The sequence below is a fragment of the Uloborus diversus genome, chromosome 3 (assembly GCF_026930045.1).
Source record: "Uloborus diversus isolate 005 chromosome 3, Udiv.v.3.1, whole genome shotgun sequence".
Taxonomy (NCBI): Eukaryota; Metazoa; Arthropoda; class Arachnida; order Araneae; family Uloboridae; genus Uloborus; species Uloborus diversus.
The window spans coordinates 190482499-190509054 of record NC_072733.1 but is presented as its reverse complement, the minus strand read 5'-3'; positions in this window follow the sequence as shown (position 1 = coordinate 190509054).

Sequence of the window (26556 nt, the reverse complement as noted above, 5' to 3'; positions counted from 1 at the left end):
GAAAAACGCGATTAAGTGAAAAGAGTTGCTACTACTAAATATGCTTCTACTCGCCACTGTTAATCAGAAACTTTTCCCAACCTTGATCTTCATCTAAATGTGTCAAGCACACTTCTCTTAAACGGGTATTCCTGCTTTTTAATTGATGTCCTTTGCTCCATCCCTTTCCTTTTGAATAATTTCTGGTTCTTATCTAAAAACACGTGCGACATTCATTCTCTTCGTAAACACAGAAGAAGGGAGATATTTCGCCCCAGACGAGAGTAATCGTACAGTCAAGAACAAAATAAATGGGATCTCCAAAGAAAAAGAAATTGAACAAAAAGGCGATGAGAAGTTATATGGAAGAAAAACGAATAGCCGTAGGTGTTCGTTTGTTCGTTGCAGGATCGAACTGTTAATACGAAAGGAAATGTGGATGTGTTGAGAAAAAAAAATCACTTATTTTTGAGTAGGGCTTTTTTTAAGTAAGTATAGGAACTGGTTCTCGACGGGCGCTTTGTGACGATGAACCTTAAGGTCGCTGCGGGGCAAAACGAGACCAGCTAATGACGAGTGTCACGTTTACGTTCTCTGCGATTTCTCATCGAGATCATCAACCCGCGCTATCTGATTCAACTGTGTTAACTTATTAGTCTCGGAACTGTCTTAAAATGTGTGAATTATCTTCAATGTCACTTTTTACAAAATGATTTCTTTTTTCTCTTAGGGCGGAAGAATCAATCTCTCAATTATTCTGAATACATTATACACACACATATACGGGTCATTCTTCAAAAAGTGTAACTTTTCTGTCACACGCCTTTTGCAGTAAAAACGCAACAATTCATTTAAGAATGATTTTTAACTTCATCAAACATATATCTATTTAAACCTACCAACAATTTTTTAACAATAATTTTTATTTTAGTATATTTTTGGTTCACAACATGTGAAATCTCACCTCCGTGGCATGTCACACACCTTGTGTGTATGTTTATGTTGCTTAATAACTTGCTTAATTAAGAGTATATATTGTACTTATTTATTTATTGTTCTTTTCACAAATGTCTCAAATACTAATTGTGTAAGTATATTTAATACTTTAATATTGTGTTTTACTTCATTTTAGTAGGACAAGGAGTCATGTCACACAATAAATTCTCACCTCCATTACCTAAACAGAAAATGCCATTCCTCATTAACTCGTGGCATTAATGACATCAAATTTTATTTTACATGATACAAGAGAGCCCCTTGCTTATTTTCCCATACAGGCGTCCCTAGTATAACACAGTACTTGTACAACACGGTTTCGATATTACACGGTACCAAATTTGCGATTATTATAACACGGTTTCGATATTACACGGTACCAAATTTGCGATTATTATAACACGGTTTCGATATTACACGGTACGAAACATGAATTTCATGCTTCAGGGTTTTGATACAATACGAATGTTATATTTTAAAAAGATGGAACTTAACTTTTAATTAATACATTTTGTTAATTTTTGATAATAACTTGAATTCTACACTTTGTTACCATAAAACTTGTTTTCGATACAACACGGTACACAGTCCTTGATTTACATTATTTCCAAGTCTCCTATAACACGGTTTCGATATAACACGATACATCTTATATAACCTGATTTTTCTCATGCACATACATAATTAGTATTAAAAATAAGTAAAAATGCTATTTTAAAAAAAGTCTCGTATTACATGGTTTCGATATTACTCGGAACGAATTAACCGTGTTATACGAGGGACACACCTGTATAAATATACAGCAAGGACTTGACTTACGCGAGGGATGCGTTCCCAGACCCCTCGCGAAAGTTGAAATTTTGCGTTATGGAAAATGAAAAGGAAAGAAATTTGAATTTCTTCATAAACATACCCAATTATTTTAGTCACTTGCACAGGGCTCAATTTCCCAATTGACAGAGCAGGTAGCTGCCTAGGGCGGCAAAATTTGCATTGACCACATGTTTTTTAAATTACTTTTTAATTCTTTAAAGTAAAATATTAGCATTCCTTCATTTTCCACAGAGACATTTTTTTTTTAATTTCATAATGATTACTTTCACACATCTTATAAAAACTGAATGATTTTCAATCATGGTAATAGATCAGTTTAAAACAGTAAGTGAAGACGATAATCGGATAACAATTTCAGAAAGTGTCGTTGCGTTTGGCCAGATGTCACAACAAGATTGGAGTTTGACTAAGATTTTTAGTGCTATACTAAAGTTTATTCAGCATTGGTTTCGTGAGTGATTGACGTTTGTTTTCTTTTTACATTATTCATCTTCCCTTACAGGTCTAACTTGTGTCTATGTCATTTTTCAGTAGTTCATCTGCGTTGCCATTATAAGAAAATGTTTAAAACTGCAAAGAATGAAAGAGAACATGTTGTATGAAAGTATAGGGCTATGAAAAAATAATAACCATGCTCTATTCGTTGATAAAATTGTAAATAAATAGACATATTGTAAATATTACTTAAAGTGGTCTAATGTGAATGGTTTAATAACCTGCCCAAGAGCAGTACTTGAGCCATGAATCCTGATGTACACAATTAAATAATATGAACAGAGGCGCATCGCACTAAAATTTTTGGGAGGAGGAAAATTCTAATTTTACCGAAGAATAAAACACGAGATTACACTAATATCGTACATACGTACATAACATCTAATGCGAAGGAAAGTTAGGCATCATTAAAAAACAATTTTAGAAACTAAAAAAAAATGAAAGAAAAAAAAAGAATCTGTTGCAATATTATCTCCACATTTGCCGAATGAGCATTTTTTTGGGAACCGTCATTATTTCTTCATAAGTTCAGAGTTAAAATTTCAGGAACAATTTTTCGCATGTTTTTGAGTCAAGGAAATTTTGCTTCATTTGGGGGTGGGGGAGGCAGATTTCAATTCTGCCTATGGGCGGCATGGAGCTAAATTTGACCTTGTACTTGCAAAAAAAAACCAAATTGTTTTAAACCGTTCCATTACCGTTTCTTACATAGAGAACGGATTTTTTTAAAATTGTATTAAAGAAAAAAAAAACACTGCTGTATTCAACAGAAGTTATATTATCTAAATATGAAATTAAATGTGTAACTTGTAAATCGAGCTTAGATAATGTGTTAGAAATATTTTTATTGTGTGTCGATATTTGGTTCATTTTGCGGTTTTTGGAAAATTTAGAGAAATTACTCGGTTGCACTAAAACTTCTAAGAGATATTAATGTTACCAGAGTTAAAATTTACACTCCTAAGCATTTCGAAATTATGTATTTTAATTTGCGTAAAAAAAAGTTCAAAAAAAAGGTCGATTTTTTGCACGGGGTGATTCGGAATCTTAAGATGTTATCCCAGGAGGCAAAAATTGTAAAGGAATCTGTTGGACCTAAAAGGCGATTTTTGAGATCACAAGCGTTTCGAAATCCATCAATTCACTTTTTTTTCTCACTCCACCTATTGAACAAGCCTGGGATGTTCTTGATAGACGTGTTTCACAAAGAGCCCTCCTTCCCCAAACAGTGCAAGAGATTAAAACCACCTTGAGAGATGAGTGGGACAATATTCCCCAAGGACTCCTCGATAGTTTAGTGGAGAGCATAGATCACAAATGCAAAATGCAAATTAATGTCCGTGGTCATGACACATGAGTCATATCTACATCATCCTGACCATGGAATTCCTCCATGCCTTCTGACCTGAAGATGAGCTTCTTGTGGCTGTTTGGGAATTAAAGGAGCATCTTTTTTTATTTTCAAGCTCTAAATTCTTCGATGTTTTGATATCTGTATAAGTTTGCTCGACAATAAATGAACATCATCCCTACTAAATATGTACTGAGTTCTATTTCTACAAACATTGTCTAATCTTAATTATTCCGAAAAACGCAACTGTTCCTTAGCAAATGTCAAACAGTGTAGTAGTCTGTTAAATAAGCTTTTTCTGAGCTTTTATGAGCTTTATTCTGTTGTTTGCAAATAACTCGCGTCCGGACACACAATTTATAACCACTTTCCTTTATGGGGAGAATGTTACTCCTGTTTCTACTTGTAATCATGGAGCTATTATCAAGGGGAGATGGCATCGTACCCCGCGACGTCCTGCCGAACTGCAATCCTGCAGTGCCGATTTGACAGCCGCGTGCGCTGCTTGTGTGGAGTTATTTTCGAGCTTTTTCAGTAGTTATTTTTAGTTAAATTCAATTTTAGTTGTTAGAAATCGTTATTTGTAGGTTTGTAGGTTACAGCAATAGGTTTGATGTTGGATCAAACTTCGCGATATTTTAACTGAATCGTTACTCAATCAGGAAAAAATAAAAAATCGTGCGTATATTAATGACAATCTATCTTTTCGGGAAAGAGGCGATTTTTATTTTTTTTTCTAAATGCTTTATTAATCTAATTCTAAGTTATTTTTTACTGGAGTTATTTTCGGCTTGCTTTAATTAATGCAGATTTGTATTTAACTATTAAGGTCAGTCAATAAATAATGAAGCAGAGGTTATAATACAGACTTGATTACACATTCTTCAAAAATACTGACCGAAATTGTTTAAACACTTATTCCTCTAATTAGTCGCCTAATTCCGTGCTCATAAAAGTTTTTTGGCTGCTGCTGGAACCAATTATGCACGCACTCCCTTACTTCATCGTTCGAATGAAATCGTTGTCACCGAAATGACTTCTTGAGTTCCCCAAAGATCTGGGATCATATAGGAATAGATCTGGACTATAAGGGGGGTGGTTCAAGACTTCAGACTTAAATTTCCACAAAATTTCCTTTTTTGCATAGGCTGTGTGTGGTTCCGGTAAACTTTCAGGTGCTGTGTCATCCTGTTGCACTATAACTGTAGCACGGAGTTATGCGATTAATTTCCCAGTGGCATAAGTGTTTAAACAATTTCAGTCAGTATTTTTGAAGAATGTCGAATAAAGTCTGTTTCATAACCTCTGCTTCGCTATTTATGGACTGACCCTCATATATTTACTTCGGACGCAGGGGAGTTGTTTGCTTCTATAATTTTAATGCCTCGGTTATTGTTTTTCTGCAGGGCGGGGGGGGGGGGGTGCTTATATTATTTGAATTATAATAAGTACTTAGTTTTAGGTCTCTTTCTAGTGGGGATTGGGTATATTTTTTCCCCAGTTGTGTTGCCTATTTACATTGAAGTTTTTTTTTTCTTCGAGGATGTTCATTTCATTGTAGTTACATCCCCCCATGTTTTGGGGGGAGAGGGAGAGGGATACTTACATTATTTTTTTCCGCGGGAAGAGCCAGCTTTTATCTTCATTTTTAACGTAACACGCCTTTCAATTAAATTATTTTTTTTCTTAGAGGTGCGGGGAGGGGGAGGGTAGGGTGGTTAAAAAAAAAAATTTTCGAGCTAAAGACCAGGACCCCCCCCCCCCTTTTTTAGACTTACTAATAATACTGTAAAAGTTTCAGCTGCTTACTCAAATTTTAAGAGGGTGCTCAATGCAGGGTTGCCGAGAGCTCAACTGGGCCCTGGGCGAAATACTGACTTGCGGGCTCCCCTGAAACTACTAAAAAAATTCCGTTGACTGTCCTCACCTCTTATTTACATTTCATTAATCTCTAGTGCGCCTTCTACACTGCGACATCTGCTGAGTCTATATACAGTGGAGAAACGGAATCGTATTTGGTAGTTGTTCTTTGTAAAAAATATAAAAAAGCTGGTTAAATAATTAAAAAAAAACTAACTATTCTAACATTAAATAAACATCTCGACACCAGGATTTAAGCTCAGTTCAAAAGTTCATTGCATAACAGATACAACTGAGGAAACGGGTTAAGCAAAATGCTGAAATGTTACACGGTCTCATCTTTCAAAAGGCCTTCGTGTGTTTCATCTTCAGTTGAAAATTCAATTCAAGTTTCCTATATGGTATCTCTAAAGAAATACATACAGTAGCTGTAAATTTTTTATATGCTTACCATTAAGAAAACACATGATTGGTTTTTAAAACGTTGCAAGGCCCCTTCTCCCAATAATGCATTTATTGGTAGGACATAATGCCAATTCAAACTAGGTATTGTTAAACTTGATAGTAACTTTCACATCTTAGCTAAGATTTTAAAGAGATTATGTTGACTATTGTCAAGCTTGCTTCCTCTCTTCGGATCACGCAGTTTCTTTTTTTAATGAATTAAATGTTATCATTTTAGCTAAAAAGCAAAAATACATTATTTGCTTATTTGGGATGGTATTTTTGCATTTTGCGAAAAATGCGACCGTAGTGGAAACTCTGCTCGACACTTTCAAAATTCTTGAAGCCACTCAATTTTCTTTTCAAACGTATGTATAACAAGAGAGAGAGAGAGAGAGAGGTTCTAGATTTTTGTCTGGAGGGGGAGGGGCTGTCATTACTAGTATCCTGCAATCAAATTTAGAGAAGTGCGTTGAGCGGGGAAGACAAATAACCATATGAAACTGCAGTCATAAGTATAACATTCGCGAAGGTCCTCCTTCCCCGGAAAATGTTCGAATCTATAGTTCTAAAATTTCAGTTTATACGTTTTATATATAGATTATACGAACACTGGTAATGTTAGGAGGAGGAAAGGTTCAGGGACTTTTATGAAGGTTTAAAGTTCGTAGACTCTTTCACCTTTGTAATTTCTCGAAATTGAAGTCCTAAAAATGAAGTTTTGACGATTTTTAACGATAGAGAAGAGTGGGGAGAGGAGAGAGAGAGAGAGAGAGGAGGAGGATTGCAGATGCTCTCTAAGTTTTCAAAAATGGAAATGAAATACCCTAAAAATGCTAAGTTGTAAACAATCTTTGTTAAAGTTTGGGAAACAGAAAAGGCTCGGGCAACCTTTCCCTGGAAAATGTTTGAATTTGAGGTCCTAAAAAGGCAATTATAAGCCCTCTTTATAAACGTTAGGGAAAGGGTTAGGGTTTGGATTCGGAGCCTGTCTGCCATTTTCAGAATTGAAAATCCAAAACCGAAATTTTACACGAGTTTTTATGATGTGAAGGGAGAGAGGATTGGGGGTACCCTCAAGGAACTTTTTTTTTCAAATTTAAGTCCCAAAAACAGGATAGTAAATTATCTTTGATGACAAGGAGAAATGTTCGGAGAACATTCACCCGGAATTTCTTTTGAAATTTAAGTTCAAGAAACGAAATTTTATAGTACCTGCAATTATGTAAAGAGAACAGTTGGCACTCCTCTAAAATTGCTTTCTGATTTTAAAATCCTAAAAACCCATTTCTTGGCATTTTTTGATAAAGTTAGGAGGTGGGAAAGGTTTCAGGACTTTTTCCGGAATAGACTCAAAATTAAGTTCTAAAAATGCAATTACAGGACACCATTCAGGATAAGGGCTGGGGTTTAGAGAATCTCTAACAGAAATTATTCGAAATTGAAATTCCAAAAACGGAATTTTAAACGATTTTAGATGATGCTAGAGGGAGGTGAATTCGGACTCTTTCGTAGAAATTTGCAGGGATGGAAGTCCCTAAACCAAAATGAAAGATAATTTTAGAGCATGTTGTGGGATCAGGGACTTTGGTTTAGGGGGGAAGGGCGGGTTGCTGCAATCCTATAGCTCTCTTCTTGTGGATTCGCCATTGCGCTGAAGTATTGATACTGCTAATAAAATGCCATTTTCCCCTATGTATTTTAATTTTTAAACTATGCAGTGATACATTTTTTAATGTAGGGATAATGTCGCGACCCCGTAGGAAATGTTTGGGGGATTGTGACCCATAGGTTGGGAACCCCTAGCGCGCTGTGAACATGCAGATGTTGAACAATGGGCTAAAATGTTGAATGAGAGATGTTTTTGCTTTTCCAACACCGAGAAGAAGTTCAGTTAGCAGCATGTACTCAGAAAATATTTTTTTTTTCCTTTTTGAGGTGGAGCCTGGGTCACCTCCCGGACCGGGCCCAGGGGATCTCGGAGGCCCTGGCTCAATGACCCCTTAATTTAACATTATCCGTAGTAAGGAAAATACTACAAATTCAGAAACAGTTAATATCTTCAGATGTTTTTTCGAAAATAATTATTTTAATACAATGTATATACATATTGCTAGTGGATATTATAATATGTAGCATTGTTTTTTAAGTTCAAATTACTTTTTTAACCCTCCTCCCCATACGTATGAAGTTTGGGGGAGGGGATTGAGCACCCTCTTTCAGTTGAAATAAGAAACTAAAATTCTTCCAGTATATTACTATCCACAATTCTTAAAATATTGAGAGGGGTCCCGTTGTTTAGGAGAAACTTTTTTTTTACATGTTTTTTTGATCCACCCTGGGGGGGGGGGGGGGTAATAGCTTTTCTACAACGTGTTTTACTAAGGTATTTTTTTTTTCAAATGAGGATTTTCGTTGATTTTTTAATTAAATATGTATTTTAATTTCTTTCTGTTTTCTTCGGGAGGGATATTTACACTTTTCTAATTTTAGTGCATATATTAAAAAACAATTAGTTATTAGCGGATAGGGGGGGGGAGGAAATACATTTTTCCTAACTTCATTGCGTGTTTAATGAAAGCCGTTTTTAAATACATATTTTAATTAACTTCTGACTATTTTCGGGGGGGGGGGGGAGACATTTACATTTTCAAATTATAATGGGCATTTAAATTAAATTATTATTATTTATTTATTTATTTTATTTATTTATAATTTTTTTTTGCATTGAGAGTGGGTTTTAGTTTTGTTTAAATTTTAATTTGTATTTTAAAAGATTTTTTTTTTCTTCTGAGGAGGGGAGGGAGGACATTGAAATTTTCAAATTCAAATGAGCATTTTAATTAAATGCTTTCTTGTTGATTGAGCGAAATTTTAGGGATAGTAAATATTAATGCGTATTTTAATTAAATTACACCTTCTCTATTAATTATCCATGTATATAGCATTGCAGATAAACATAAATTCAAGTGCCATATTAGATGACTTCTCATTTCTTGATGAACTCAGTTTATCCTGCATATAATATAACCTGGACATCAGATTGCAACATTCTAGGTCAGTTTTCTTCAACTTAGAAATTAAGTGAACTTTTCTGAAATTTGATAATTTTTTTTCATTCAAGCGTGATTATTATTAGCGCTTCTCTGCAACCTAAACTGGAACGTGTGGACATTGTACAGCAATTCATCGTATCTAAATTTTTATGCTGTTTTATTCAAGTACCATATTAAATGACTTCTCATTTCTTGGTGAATACTGTTTTTAATGCATATAATATAAATTTGCCATTGAAGTGCAAATTTCTACGTAAGTTATATAATAGTAAATTTTTTAATAAAAAAAATACTAGTTTTAATGCTTAGACAGTTTTTTTAAAATTCCGTTATAAAGTAATACATACACATAATTTAAAAAAAAAAAGTGAGAAGCTGCAAAATTATCAATAGGTGAGCTGTCAGATCAAGGAAGAGTGCTCTGTGAAAACACTCATTTTTTGAAAATAAATAGCCTCCAATGTCGGCCATTTTTAAATGAGACCTTCTTGATAGTAGGGTGGAATGACCTTTTGCATTATTTAGAAGATTAAATGAAATCTGAATAAAATGCAGGCTAGGGAAGTTCTAAAAATTTTTGTAGAAAAGCATTAAACAACCGGTTTGCTTCTGCCGAGCAGAAAGATCGATGCATGGCAGGAAAATGCAACCTCGATTGCTCTGATTTACGCCGCCGCGCCATCTTCCCTCGATATTAGATCCTGATTTTTAATTGAATTTTAGAAATTGTTTTTTACCACTACTACATCGCTTCAGTTCACATTCAAAGCTGGGCTCTTGTTTTTTCATTAGTTCCGTGTACTCAGTTGCAGAAACGTGCCCTATGTAGGTGCATATAAAGAGTAAAAAGACATTTTATTTTCTTCATTTCTTTTCTTTTTGCAGCTTTTCTTCCACTGCGCAGCTTTTCAGTACAGGGGGTTCCAAAAATAACGTTATATTTTCACGATCAGTATGTTTATGGAAGAAGCGATTACATGCATGGAAAAATTAATATATAGTGGACGCCGGTTAATTGAATCAATGGTTTATTGAATCAACCGCTTTAATGAATCAAATCGTCAAAAACAGAACAAAATCGAACTTTATTGAATTAGCTGCTTTATTGAGTTAGCTGCTTTATTGAACCAGACGCTTTATGGAATCAAAACTGTTTCGAACAAACGTGATTCATGTAAGCGGCGGCCACTGTATGCATAGGAATTTAATAAATATCAACCTGTCCATCCTGCATGTCAATCCACAGAGACTGACGCTCCCTCATGCAACGAAACACAACCTTTAGTTGATCTGCTGTCATGCTGCTGACTGTTTCACAATCCTTTCAAGTAACTGATGCAGAATTGTAAAGTTAACCACGTGCAAAAGGGATGTAATGTATTCCCAATCATAGAAGTCTGGGAGTGTTAGATCAGGTGGAATCGTTAGATTGGTAGCTGCTTCCCCTATTTTTGCTAGTACAGCTGACGCACCTCTTCATGTATTACAACTCTGTTTTCAATAAACAATGGCTAGTTTTTCCTCTAGGGAGAGTATTTCCGCAAATACTTGTGAAGAAAATTAATACATTTTTCACAGAAATGGATCGTTATTTTTTGATAATACATCCTGTATTATCAAACATCGAAAGTCGTAAGAAAAAAAAAGCTGCTTTGCATGGGAAATGCGTAAAATTTTGCACAAAAAAGATAGGACTATCTGGAATTCAAAAATGTCTTCTACTGATAAAGTACCAGCAAAGAATTTTTCCACAAATAGACAAAATGCGAAAAAAAAGAAAAAAAAGAAAAGATGAGCAACACACATAGACATAATGCGAAAAAAAAATATAAGAAAAAAGAAAGGAAGGAAGAAAAGAAAAGATGAGCAACTAAGATTCACGAACTTTGTTCAAAATGGAAAATTTTGGGGCCTGTGACGAATCGGAAGTTTTTACATGATTTTTCTCTTACTTTTAGTAAATGGTTTACTAACCACTTAGCATTTTTTGCATAATATGGTACATTGGCAAAAAATATAAAAGACGGGAAAAAATATCAGTAGCTAACATTCTTGAATTTTACTCAAAACTAAATATTTTGGGGCATTATATACATATATATCGAAAAAATGCGTGTAAATAAATAAATAAATTAAATAAAAAACTTTTTTCTTCTGATTTATATGCGAATGCACAACTCTGTGTTTGATGCTGCCGGCGCCCATGAGTGATACGAACATTTTTTTTCGCTAGTCTTGCATTTAGTCGATACGTGGTGAGGGGCGACCGCTAATCTTGATCTTGGACCTAGGTTCTTTAGCAAGAACACAGAAAACAGCGCGAGTGGATTCTCAACTTTCGAATAAAGGAGAAACGTCGTCTCAGATTCGACGCCCGATGATTCCTCGTGTTCTCTTCGTCACGCTTCAATTACTATCAGCGTCGACTCATCTCAGAGCTAATTCGTTGTATGTTATAGGCCTCAATTCTTCGTCGTTTAAATTATTCTATTTCTATGTAGGGTACGCAGGGCCGTTTCTAGGAGTTCTGTCGCCCTAGGCGATATTGACAAGTGCCGCCACCTCCCTCCACTGAATAATAATAATACACTGCTCAAAAAAATTAAAGGATATTGAGATTTTGGGTTGATCTTGAAACCTGGAGAACTTTTTGGATGATTGATACATTATCGACAGATGTTTTAAACTATGTGAGACAAATATTACATTTGTTTGTAAAAATAAAAATACTTTTTTTTTAGCTTTTGGGTACAGAAAGAAAAAAATGCACTTTGTGCATATGAGAAAAACAAATAAAAAAGGGGGTTTCCTTATAAGGAAATCGCTTTTAGTAAGGGGTATGGAAAACCCGGACGGCCAGCAATGTAAAACACCTCTAAGGCATTTAATCAATGAGGCTTTTAATGAGGGGCTGGGGTATTCTGCCCCACTCCTCCTGAAAGGCTCATTCCAGTTCTTAGAGAGTTTGTTGAGGTGGTAGGCGTCCAGAGACTCGTTGCCTAGAATGTCCCAAACACGCTCTATTGCGTTCATATCTGGCGAACATGCTGGCCATTCCTTTCGTATGATTACTTCCTCCAAAAGGAAATCATTCGTTAGAACGATGTGGTCTGCGATTGTCTTCCATTAACATGAAGTCATCTCCAATTGCTGCAGGAGAAGAGACTCCAATACGTCTGAGGATCTCATCCCTAATTTGACGACCGGTTAGAGTTCTATTCGGAATGACATGCAGATCAGTGCACCCATCAATGGAGATGCCAGCATATATCATTGCACCACCACAACCAAATCTGGCACTTTCGTGCACGAAAGCTGGATTGTTTCTAGTGCCACGATCCCTCCAGATGAAAATACGACATTATCAGGATAAGGACAAAAACGGGAGTTGTCCGAGAGAAGAATATTGCTCCATTCATTTCTTCTCCAACTCAGATGCTCTGCTACCCACTCCCTGCAGCGCGACGGTGCCTCGCAGCCAATGTGACACACACCATTGGTAGACGAGCATACAGACTTACAGCGTGAAGCCGAATTCGGACAGTTTGTGTCGAAATTGTGGTGCCAGTACCCAAGCGAAGGTGTTGTTGTAGTGATATTGGCAGTCATACTTCGGTGCCTTCAAGCCGTTAAAGCTAAATGGCGGCCTTCATTGAGCGTTGTTGATCGTCTGCGACCTTGTCTTGATCTTCAGCCAGCATTTTCAGTCACTAAAAATGTTTTCATGCAATAGAAATCACGTTTTTTTTTTTTTTTTCCAGAAATCCAACAGCTTCTGCTGCCTCGGCTTGTGTTTGGCTCCCCTCTAGCCTGCCAACCACTTGAGAAAATTCTGATTCCGTTAAATGAGTTCGTTGAGGCATCACACTCATCGTAACAATGCGCTTACTGTATGTCGGTCAATCTTTTCTGCATTTTCTTACAATAAAGTAAGAGCGAAATCTCATTCGCTGCCATTAAAACGTCGTCTTTGACGTCAAATTCAAAATTTACATACTGCGATGTTTGAAATTGAGAAAATTTTGTATATGTGACTCCCTTCTTCGATTATATGCAAAAAAAATATTTTCTAATACCTTTTATTGTACAAGACTCAAAATAACCCAGATAATTGTTTTGAGCAGTGTAATAAAAATTAAAATAATGATATTTTAATGAAGTAAAAATTACAGTTAAGTTATAATAAGACAATTAGGGAGTTTCTAGTTAAATTCCAAACTGGGTTTTGCATATCCAAGCACTGATACACAATTTAAATTATATTTTTATTAATATTAATGTAGTGCATCTTATGGCGCTGAAACAGATATTAATATTTTCAAATGATTTTTAAATCACGCAATCTACCGCCTCTGAAAGTAAATTGAATTTCTATTTCAGTTCCGAACTATGTTTTGCATATCCATACACTAGTACACACACTCTAAATTATTATTATTAACATTTTTTCAGCATTGAAGCTGTGAATCTTATAGCGCTGTAACAGATATTCATACTCTTAAAAACATTTCAATTTCGAAATTTCCCGCCCCTAAAATCTGCCACCCTAGGCGGCCGCCTGGGTCGCCTACCCCAAGAGAGGTACGCTGGGGATGGTTGGTCGGATTTTTTCTTATATTATTTAAAAAAATTAGAATTACCATATTGATTTAAAAAAAAGAATAACTATTGCTTACTTTCAGAATCAAATTTCCATTTCAAAATTTAAAAACACTTTCAAGTAAGACGCAAAACTTAACACCTAGTATTGAGTTCAACTTGCCCCTTATTGAGGAGAAAAGTTGTGCGCGTCATTTATTTAATATTTTAATAATGTAGAAGCAGAAGAAACAGAGAAATCTTGATAAAAAATCTTACATTTCATTTCGTTCAAATGAAAAATATCATAAATTAAATTAAAATATCCTTCATACAATATTGTTTCTTGATAAATTATAAAAATGTAAAATCATGTGAAAAAAGAAACCTAATGGAATAAGACTAAAATTGCAATACAAGATATAAAACTACATTAGTCATTCCACGCCAAATTAATAAGGCGCTCCATATAACCTTCTAAGATTATCACCTTCACACAAATCTTATTCTTTAACATCTAAAATTTATATTAGTATTTTTAAAAAGCTATCTTTGATAATTGATGAGTAATTAGTTTTTGAAATTTGATAAACTGCACTTTTTTACTTGCCAACAGGGCTTTAAAATGCTTTAACTCAAATTCCATGGTAACTTCAGAGTTGCATAATAGCAAACTTTTAAAGCAATTATATGCATTACAATTTTATATGAAGAACTTTTCAAGGAAACAAAAGTTTAGGAGTTAAAATTGTAAAATGTTTGAAATAGTATGATTTAAAACTTTTGGGTTAGAAGTATGATTTTTAATGAAAACATTTAAAACGTTTCAGAGTAGGACCACAAAGGGATCAGCAGTTATAGCGAATAATGTAGGGTCATTCCATAGAAATGTCAACCTTAACCTCAGAATTTTTTTTTCCACAAAGCCTTAATTGTGACCTATCATTTCATTCAGCATACTTTCAAGTACATAAATTCAGTAATAGTTTGCAAAAATTTCATTCGGTGTTTTTTTTCTGCCTCTAATCGTTCGCGGTTGTAGAAAAGGCTTAGCATGTGCAAAAAACATGCGTCTGCGTTTTCTTGTGTAATGTAAAAATTTTTGCAAATTTTTAAAAGAACTATGTTTATTCTAAATGATTACATGTTGGCCCAATAAAATGGACTATTCTTTTTACATACATTATAAGATAAGTATTTTAATTAGTTTGATTATTTCACTGAAAATATTTACGTTACGTTAGTCACGAAAATGTACTATTTCCTGCTTAAAAACTAAACCAGATGATTGAACCAAACAGCACTTTTTATTTTCTTACATCTGTGTCATATCTACTTAAAAAGTGCAAAATATTTATTTTAGTATCAGTAGATATAAAATAATTAGTGTGACTAACGTAACAGTTTGCATGTGACTAACGTAACATTTTAAAAATGACTGCTAATATTTAAAATTTATTTAATTTAATGTACATTTTCATGAACAATTTTGAATATGTAGGCATTCTATATTGATTAAAAATATAAAGGGCGAAAAATACCAGTAATATTACATTGTAAACCTTTTGTTTACTTGGAAAAATACTTTTTAAAGGTGTGTATAAAGATACTTCCAATTTAGAGAATTATTAAAAAAGAAAACAGGTGAGTAAAGTAAAATGAGTACTCTGCTGAATGTGCATTCAACACAAGAATCCAAGCTTAAGAATTAAGATAATAGAAATAGTCTTAACAAAAGAGAACGTCTCTATTTTTTAGAAAATACATCTCCTCCTATTATTAAAATGAAGTAATGGCTGCTCGTTGGAAAACATTTGAAGATTTTACATGACACAGTGACAATAAGCGCTGTTGCCATATATTTCAGAAACTGCATGAATGATGATTTAGAAATTCAAATATTTGCGCTGATATCTGGAATTAAAATGCATTCTGCAAAAACATTAGAATATTTTTTTTCAATATTACATTTTAATTCAAAAGTATGCACAACAATTCGATCGATGAATCAGTAAACCTTAAAAAATAATATGCCACTGAAAAGTACTACGGAGTTTCTTATGACGATAGCTAGTATATCGGCAGAATACTAGAATTCGGTGAAACTATCAATTAGCATAAAGTAAATTTTTTAAAAGAGAGATATTTAGGATTTAATTAGCCCAAGAATGATGTTATTCAGTTTGTAAACGCAGTTTTTTTATTTGTTTATTTTTTTTCACACATTCAAATTGAGTTAATTGAACTGAATTCTTCCATTCAATTTCTTACACTAATATAGAAAAAAGTAAGGAAAGAACCATAATGCAACACAAAGAATGTTCTTAAAAAGTGTAAAAGTAATATAAGAGCAAGAAATCAATTATAAAAAGTTTTTTATATGCATTCATTGCTTGTTATTCGATGGTTACGTTAGTCACGTTACGTTAGTCACACACAGTTTTTCGTAAAAGTACCATTAAGGGCCAAAATGATTCATCTGTAACAAATCTCTAGTACATTTTTAAAAATAGATTGTTTACCTCTTACAAATATATAGGCCAATTTTAAATACCTGCGTAAGTTTCAGAAAAATTTTCCTCGTAACATAAGCATTGTTTCTCAGGGTTGCAAAAATGTTACGTTAGTCACAATGCCTTTTTTGGTGAAAAAACACCTGCCAGAGCTTATTTTGCTTCAAATTCTTGGTAGAAATGAAAAATAGTCACCTTGTACATTTTAAATCTGCATACTAAACCAAAACACATTTATTTTTACTCCCGGTGTAAATAAAAGGAGTTTGAAAATCGGCTGCGAATGATACGTTAGTCACTACGGAATGATCCTGTAGGACAGTTTTTGCAATTTTTGGTAAAACTTGCTTTAAAATTGGTATAACTCAAGTTTTGTCGGAGCTACAGAGTTTTATAAAATCTCGTTTTCAAGAGAACTGTAAACACTTTAATTTGATATTTAACTTAAAATCTTTTATCTAAAATTTTTATTCTTTCACAAGACATTAACATTTAAGAATTCAAAAAATTTGAGGCAACGTTTTTTGAAATTTTTGATATTTTAGTGAACACATCCAAACATTTTTAGATGTGTCCATAAAGAAATCAGCAGTTACAGGAGAAAATGCAGGGCCTTTTCTGCAACTGTTGCTAAGCATTCTTAGTAACTGCTGATCTTTTGATCTTTTCATTCGTCTCATTCTAAAAAAGTTTGTATATATTCATAAAAACAGGTTAAAAATGTTTTTTTTTTCAAAAATTTTTAACGGCATTTTATTGAAACTTAATTTTAAAATATTAAAATTTTGTGCTTTTTTTTGAGAAGTATTCACATTATACATCAAATTATAAAGCATGTAATTGTCTTTATAAAATTCTGCAACTCCCATAAAACTTGAGTAGTAACAATTTTGAAGCAAATTTTAGCAAAAATTGTCCTACAGTAACCGCTGTTACGGCAGTTCCTTTCATGGTCCAACGGAAAGTTTGGGATATATTTCTATTTTAAGATATATCTTAAAATGCAATATATTTCAAAATTTTAAAGATATGAATCGCAACAGGGAAGTGCTTTCACAACTGTTTATTTTACATTTCCTTAACCAAGGAATGAGAAAGCAAGTGGTCATGGAAATTTTAAAAAAAAATCTTGCCCGAAGTTTGAAATTACTTAAGTATCACCTAGAGCAGAGATTCTCTAAGTCCAGGCTTCCACGGATTCCCACCTGAAAACGCAAAACATTTGTGGAACTCTAACCCTCTCTCTAAAAATGTTTTATATAATCTATTTCATTCTTATTTTCCAATATGTAGTTTCGTATTCTTCTGTATTTCCTCAATTCCTCGAAACATTTTAGATTTACTGTCTAATTTTCATTACTCAATATTATTAATTTGAGCTTGAATATTAAACAATCAAAAATCAATATCTAGGAATGATTGTTATCAAACTATTTCTATTGAAAGTTTACTAGTAATATCGGAATAATTGGAGTTTGTAAACAAAACAATAATTGCCTTGTTTAAATGAGAGCATTAATTCTTCATAAAATATATGAATAAGTGCTTTCTTTTTTAATTAAAATTTTTCCTCTCACAATGCGATTGCAATTATTTCTCTGTTATTTTGATCCTTTTAGCAAGATAGCACCATGGACCCCCAGGGGTCCGTCCGCGGATCACCTTCGAAACTCTGGCCTAGAGGAAACTGGCCTTGAACTTGGGCGCCGCTCTTCCCAATTCTTCAAGGCACGACACAGAAGCAAAATAATAGTGTTTTCCACAGAATGATGCTAGGAATAGGATGGCGATAAGAGGTCGTCCACAAATGAAGTCTGACTTCATGGGAAGTGGATTTCAGGAAATTGTGACAGTTTGTGACAATAGGAGAAAGGGTGTGACATTAAATTGTGTGACATCACACAAATTAATTGAAATAGAAACATTCTTTAAAAACAATATGTTTATATAATCATGCGTAACTATGTAATCCATAAATATCAATATGTATGTATCAATATGTATCTATGACACGGGGATGGGAGGAGACAAGTTGAAATGTGAAACTTTCCGACAAAGGAATAGGGGGTCAAATGTGCTTATATATAGAGTGACAACATTAATGGATAGCCCATAAGCCTGTTACGATACCTCTTCTTCAGGCGATTCCTCATCGGTTGCCACAACATCTGCACATAAACAGCGGTAGGCTATGCATCAGCAGAAACAGAATAGTACAAACGTGAAACTGATTAGAAAAGAAGCATGAAATGGAAAAGAAAAGTTAACCGAAAAGAGTAAGCAAAAATAAAAACTCAATAATGTCAGTTTCGACTAAAACTGATCGCAGGGGACTAATGGGAAGAAATTTATTTCATAAATAGTAATCATTTTGCTTCTGAACAGCTCACATTAGCCAAAATGACAGAATGTCACCAAATCCCTTTGGATCATAAGCATCGTGTAACGTAGTGAGCAAAAGTGGTGAAAGCATTTTTTTTTAATGATTTGTACGTAGATCAGTCAGAAAGTTAGTTGTAGTACTTCGTAAATATGTTCCGCCTAAGACTATTTTGATGACACTGTGGCAAAACACTTTAGACATGTAGCTTTATAGATTGACGTAGCGGCTTCCTCGAGGGAAGTTTAGTTTTTCTGGTAACCAGTAGCAAACATGTCTCAACAGCAATAAGTAGCGTCCAAATTGGAGATACGAGCAGTTATTCGTTTTTGTGGAAAATAAGATGCAACTGCACTACAATTTATGGGCAGTTGCATGAAGTGTATGGTGAGGATGCAACATCACGTTAAGCTATCGCGAAATGGATCAAAACGTTTAAGAATGGACGTACAGATATTGACGACGCTGAACTTGAGAGTAGGCCATCAACTGTAGCAATTTATGCGTAGAATCATCCTCCTTATATTCCAGACATTTCACTTTCTGACTTTCATTTTTTTTTGGTCCCACAGAAGATGAACTTTTAACGCGACAAAACCCCTTGGATGATGAGGTTAAAGCCGCAACTCAAATATTGTTATCAGGCACTGGACGGTATTACTTCGCAGAAGGCATCGGAAGTATTGTACCACGCCCCGACAAATGTTTAAATAACGGAGGTAACTATGTAGAAAAGTAGATTTTGAATGAAACTTTAAGATACCAATAAAGTCATTGCAAAAAATTATATCTTGTTTTGTATTTTTGAGCAGTGCAACTAAGTTATTGACTGACCCTGGTATTTACCCCATTAAATGGGCTATAACACGTTCATATGATGTAGAGCAAGGATCTCGAACCTACGGCCCGCGAACAGATTTTATTCAACCCGTGAGAGGCTTACGAATTCAAAAAACATTTGTTTCAAATTTGAAAATACGTTTACCTTTAAACATGTTTAAAGAAAATTATATCACCGCGATGCGGTTAATGTAAAAAAAAAAAAAATCGTGGTATAGGAGGAAGAGGGGAGGACTAAGGGCTAACGAGATCATTTGAATAGAAATATACTCTTACATTATATTTACAACTTAAATTTATTTCAAGTTTTAAGATAAGTGAATATACCCTAAATATTTTTCATTCAAGTTTCATTACACCATATACTTCAATATTCATTACACCATTCTAAACTAAAATGATTATTCATTATGACATAAATAATACGTTTTGACTATTAAATTGCTGAAAAAAATTGTTTTGAGGGGTTTTTTCCCTTTTTTTTCGTAAAAAACTATTTTATCCAGCAAAAAATTACCATTTCCTTAACACTTCCAGTACATTTACTTTTTTATAATTTTTAAAACTTATTGTGTCTAACTCTTTGTTAGATACCAGAGAACGATTTGAACCTCCAACTTGGATATAATTACATAAACCCAGGTTTTATGGGGAAATGTTTAAAAATTTCCCCCGAGAAACGTGGTTTTTACCCCCTAACGTTAATTGAATATTATTTAAAAACCACAAATTGCATGACCATTAGCTTTTAGAGGTTTATATCACCGTAATTCAATTATCATTTTTGTAATGTTTCAAATGTGAATTGAGTTAATACTACTTTTTTTGCTATATATATTGGCGTAAATAAAGACTTTGAAAACGTTGTTATAGGAAAATCAAGGAAGAGAAAATAAAATTCATTTATAAGCAGTGCATTACATTTCATTAAATTTCTTGTAGTTTTCTCAATAACTCATCGATTTATAAAAAAAAAATGCGGATTTAGTAAGATTGGGGTTCTCTAAATTTTTGAAAATCGACTTTTTTCGAAAATTAGGATGCTCGCCTCCCTTAAACATTTTACATGTATAATAATTAGCATCCAGAAAAAATTTCTCTTTCCTCTTTTATGGCATAAACAGTTTGAAAAACAAGCTTTATGGCACTCACAGTTTAAAAAACAAGCAATGTAGTAAATTTACTGCCATATTGGCAAACGAAAGTAAAACTAAAGAGAAAAAAGTCTTTAGGCAGCTGATGCGGATTTGAGAGGGAAAAAGATAAATCCTGCTTACTGAATACAGCATTAACATGTGATTGTGTCACACCTCTAATAATCGCACTCAAAATGACTCTCGAATTCTTGAGGTAACTAAACAAAGATGCCTATTCGGCTAAATTTTTTCTTCTTCGAGACTGTAACCGGATATTCTAACAGACACTATTAAAGCAACGAGACACGCACTACTAATCCTCCAAGACTCTCAACGTAGTTATTCTCAACTCATTAATTTGCATTACGTTGAATCTCAATGATGGATACTTGAATTGCTGAAACTTTCATGCCTCTGTTGTTCATTTTTCTTTCTGCTATCGCTTCACATTGTTGAATACTGTCGTCTGTCATTGTTTTTCTGAAGTGAGCAAAGTTTTTTTGAATGACCATTGCACCTGATTTGAGGCAAATTGCTCCTTAAATAAAAATTGATTTTTAAATGTTATTTTAGCAAAGTTATTTGCACCTGATTCAAAACAAATTGCTTCCTAAATAAAAAATAAATTGCTTTTTAAATGTAATTTTTATTTCATAACACTATGGAAGGAGACATTAACTCTTTAATTTTTAACAAAAGTTGCTTTAAAAAAAAGAAAAAGAAAATAGGAATTTGTTTTCCCGCTTCTAATTTTTAATTATTCCTACGTAGCACACATTGTTTTATAAATGTTCTAAAACGGTCGTCACCATTGTGACAACCATTTTAAATCGTTTCTGAGACGTTTAAGGGTCAATCCACGGAAAACGGTCATTTTGTCCTGTACGTAACGCTACATATATTTCATTAAAAATTACACTTTAAAATATTAATGAACAATTTTTTTCTGCTTAACAATTAGAAACTCATGTTAAGCAAAAGTTTTCGTCATTACCCTTTAAAATCATTACTTTTCAATGAAATATATGAACCGTCACGTGCGGGAAAAAGGGTTGACTCTCTCGTGGAATGACTTTTAGACGTTACGTGTGCTACCTGGGTAACCTGGTTTTAATGAGCGAGAAACCTTTTTCTGTTCTTCATCCACATTTGTTAAAGAAATCTGTAAAATATTTACAATTTGATGCCGAATTACTTCGGATCGCTATATGGTTTCTATGTTTGCCTTTATTTTAAAATATTTCCTATCCTCTAAAATAAAATTATAGTTTTCTTTTTGTATTTTATTTTCCGTTGAAATATTTGCAGATCAGAACGTGAAACATTTGAGTGTGAAAGATGTAGAGCATTTCCCTCGCACTTAGAGACGTGACCAACATGGCAAACGGTATGAGAAAGAAATTCTTCTTCTTCACTTAATCCCATTTTACAGATAACGAAAGACCTATACTTCTTAGAATGAGAGGAAGAGTAACGAGTTTAAAATGTTGGTTGTCATTTTTGTTTCTCTGGTTTACCTAAATGTGTATTAAACGTTTTACATTTTTTTCACTCCAAAAATCATAATTTTGCTTGCAAATATTTATACGGTAAAAAAAGCAGTAACAGAAATAAAAATAAAATAAAATACACTCCATAACAAAAAAATGGACGCACCAAGAAGGAGTTGTTTGATCTTGGTGCGTTGTTTTTTTTTTGTTATAGATGCAATATTTATTCCTTCATTTTATATTTGTTTAAAGCAAAAGAGTTTATACTTTATAGGCTGCTTTTTAGCATAAAAATGTGTAAAATGTGTGTTGTGTGTGTGTGTGTGTGTAAAAAATGTGTTATAATGAAAAGAATATGTTTTTGTTCCTTCTTTAAAAACTTTCCCATACTGGTATACTGATACCGGTATCTCAGTATCTTGTTTAAAAAATACGGAATATTGGAACTGGTTTTTTGGTCCGGCATTGCAATCATTAATTATAACTTTTTAATAACAAAAATAAGTACTAATTATGGTTTTATGAAGAAATGAGTGCATATTTAATTATTTTATTTAGCTAAGGAGTAGAGTAAATACAGAATTAACATACTATTACTCTTTAATGAGATCGGAAGGAATCTTATTTGATGTCAAAAGCATCCATTCTGTAGATTGTCTAATGCTATGAATTATTATCATATTGTGTTTTCATTTTTATACTTTGACCGTCATTCTGCATGCTACATTTTAGTATCAAGCGCTTAAAATGCTTCAGTTTTTAAAATAACTAAATAACTTTAAAACATATAATCGTATGCTGCCGATTTTATATTAGTTCTCAAGCGCGGTTTCATTTTTTTTTTTTTTTTGGAATGCCATGCTTTCCTTAATACTTCATTGAACTTAAAAAGTAAAGTATCATTTTAAAGGGTTTTTTTAAAACCTCTTTTGGTGAAAAAACTAAACATTTCAATTTTGATTTTTTTAAAAATTCGATTTTTTTTTTATTACGCATTGCTCAAATGCATAGTACTTCGGAACGGAGGCTTATTGGTTCAGTTGATCAGTGTGCTGCGCTAATAACGTGAAGTGCGTGGGATCGACCCCCAAGGGTCAAAAAACGTCGTTTCGGCGTTCTCCAACAGAATTGTGATCGAAGTTTTCATGAATATTTAATTCAAACAATCAAACATATTACATGATTCTGAACCACAGTTCTATTGCTGTTAGAATCCGGAAAAAAAAACTTTAGAAAGGAAATTCCCAGTAGCGATAACTTTTCAAAAATATGTCAAGAAATAAGAGGCATCGATTTCAGTATATTTATGCGTTAATGTACAGCATCTCGAACTGAAGACCCATTAACTCAGTTGATTACATATTAACACGAAGTATCGTTTGTTCGATTTCCCCCATGGACCAGCGAATATCGTGTTTAAATGAATTTTTCTTCTCATCGGAAGTCTGATCCAAATTCTCATGAATATACGTATATAATTCCTGAACTTATTGCAGGATTTTAATCCACGTTGGGTTGCCGTATTAAAATAAAAAAAAGAAAGCTTTTATTTTAGCATAATAAATAGCGGTATGATATGTATTATACCTCAAGGATTTTTTCTTTTTATTTAATTATTTATTTTTTGACTACGCTTATAACCTCCTTAATAGTTCACCTTACTCCATAAGTAAGGCATCATTTTATTAAAGCTACTTTTTTAAAACCTTTATCGGCGAAATATAAGCAAATAATTCAAGTTTTGGCGTTTCGAAAAATTACTTAAATAAACCAGATTTTGCGATTCTAGTTGTCGAGAGAGAATGTATCGCGCGTGTCAGCTAGTTTTGTTGAACCTAAAAACTGGATTACTTCCACATTTCAAAGCAATTTTGACAAGAGTGACGAAACTATGAAAATATTTGTTATGCTACGATTTATTGTAATGATTTATTTCGAAAATATAACAACTCTTTAAAATGTATACTTTTCAGAAAATAGAAAAAAAACTGGCCTATGAAATTTCTAAAACTCTGCAGGGTTGATCTTTTACCATTCGATTTTTTTAAGTAATAGCAATTAGTGTATTTAATTTAAACCATTTTTGATTTATTATTTGATTAAAAAATAATAATTTAATATTGAACGTTGTTTTTTTTCGAAAAAAAAGTACGAGTTTTTGAGTTGGAAGTCTATCGTGAAATCACAAATATCCATCTATTAATTAAATATATATATATATATATATATAAACCAAAACTCATAGTTAACGTATAATTCAATTACTGTTTTGGAAATTCTAGAACTTGGTACAAAATGCCCACTATCAATCAAAAGGGAATATAAAGTATACGTTACGTAATATTCATTTCATTAGACAATATTGGTCATAGCTAAAAAATATTGTTAAATGACATTGAATCAGTTTTAATGTCATGAATAAGTTTTTAATTTCAACCATATTCTTGATATTAACTGGTAGTTGCGATGTTTAAGCTAGATAACCTGCATGATTTGGTAAATCTGGCACATGTGAGCATGGTTTTAACAAGTAAACCGCTTGCTCGAATAAATCACCACCAATATGACAAACTACTACAACTTTAGCAGTATCATCATGGTACAGCAGTCTAAGGGTTTAGCAGTATCATGACACAAACCGATTATAAAGGTCGAATACAAGCGAGACTTTTTGCTCTTTTGGAGTTTTTTTCATAAAACATTTTTTTTGACAGAACAGTCTCCTTACAGAAATGTGATTAAGACACTTGTTTAAAATCAAAAATTTCCGATGCAACAATATAGTACACATGGACTTATGGGTTGAAAAAGATTCTGTTAATGAAATGCAATCTGTTTTAAGAGCACAAAATATATCTTTACCATAGTTTTTTTTTTTTTTTTTTTTTTTTTTTTTTTTTTTTTTATTACAGTGTTAAAACTATGATCATACCGTTAAACGATGGCATCGGAAGGGAAAATATTGCATAACCATATCAAAACGAATGTCAGTAAAAATCGGAAGACGTTATTAATCCAGTTTTTGTCCGGATAGCTATCAGAAAATAAATGCAGCTCGTTTGTCTCTACCGTTACATAGCTCTATATTAATGTGTTAAAAAGTGCAGTCTTCATTATGTACTTTTTAAGCAATACCTTCGTGATACGAATACATTGGCGTGCCTGTTTTAAAACCTAAGTACACACTTCAAATCAACTGTCTATAATAAAATACTTCTTAGTTTTATATGACCAGTATTGTCTTTACCTTTAAATTATAACACGCTAGAGAGGTGAAAAGTTCAAGGAATTGAACATTAATAGCAAGAAGGGAGATGATTTGGCGGGAACTTCTCTTTAAACATTATCATAAACAAAAAACTATTTAAAATGCTGGTTTTTCCACAGTTCCTTCGCTTTTTTTTTTTTGCTGTATTAGCTCCACATCCGACATGATGTTCAGGTTAAAAAGAAAAAAAAATGTATAGAGCATAGGACCTTGCATACGATTTGCACCGTATATCCAAATCACATCTCGCTAAAGATGGCAGGCAACCTGGACACTGTTTCGTTCGAATTTATTTATTTGTTTTAGTTATGAAATTTTAATGATGTGCACTGTCAAAAATAAAACTCTCAATTTTGACAATACTGCAATAATCGAGCACTATTTCGTTAATTTTGACGATCCTTTCGTCACCAAATCACGTGATGTTTGACAAAACCAGAAATCTCAAATTTTTGATGAAATTATTTCGTCCTGATTTCGTCACATTGTAGTACATTCTGAGAGTTTTCGTTTCACTCTTACACTCAATTGTTAAATAATCCAATTATTCTACGGGCAAGTATCCTAAAGGGTTCATAAAAAAGGTTAGTTAGGTTTAGAATTATGTGTATTTTTTAAACTAACTTTGAGCCACCTTTACGTTAGGTTTAGCTAGCGTTATATTTTATTTGCAAAAGAAAACGTTGGTTTGTTGACATTTGTTTCCAAAAACGTACTTCCTTTATCGTTGAATAAATCACAAACATGATTAAAGAATTTGCACGAATTTAAACTTACATAAAAAATTCCACCGTAGCCAAACTAACGCAGATAGTAAAAACGCCGTCTTTATAAATGGAATAGAACTTTGAAGCTCTTAATTTCAACGTTGAATATGTTATATGGTTATGTGTTTTCATTCTTCTCCATGAATTTTACAAAAATAATTCTGTAAAACGAAGTGTGTTTTTTAGTTTAATAGTTCAAATTTCTTTTACTCTGCATTTTTATTTTTTAAAACAAATATGTACCCATCCAACAATAGGCATTGATATTTTTTCTTCTTCCGCCGTACATGTAATGTTTTATTCAATATAATAATTTATACAGTAGCTCCCAAAAGTGTTCGTTCACTTATCATTTTCAATGAAATATTGCAGTACCTATTAGTTAAAATTAATATTTTGGAATGGGTAAACAATAAGATCTTTCTTTAGAAAACTACATAAAATATTTTAATAACAAAATAAATATGATGTTGAAGAAATTGAAAATCAAAAAGCATCAAGAACTTAAAACACAAAAGTTTTCATACAAAATATTTTTAAATAATTGTTTAGTAACCTTTAAAACAAAC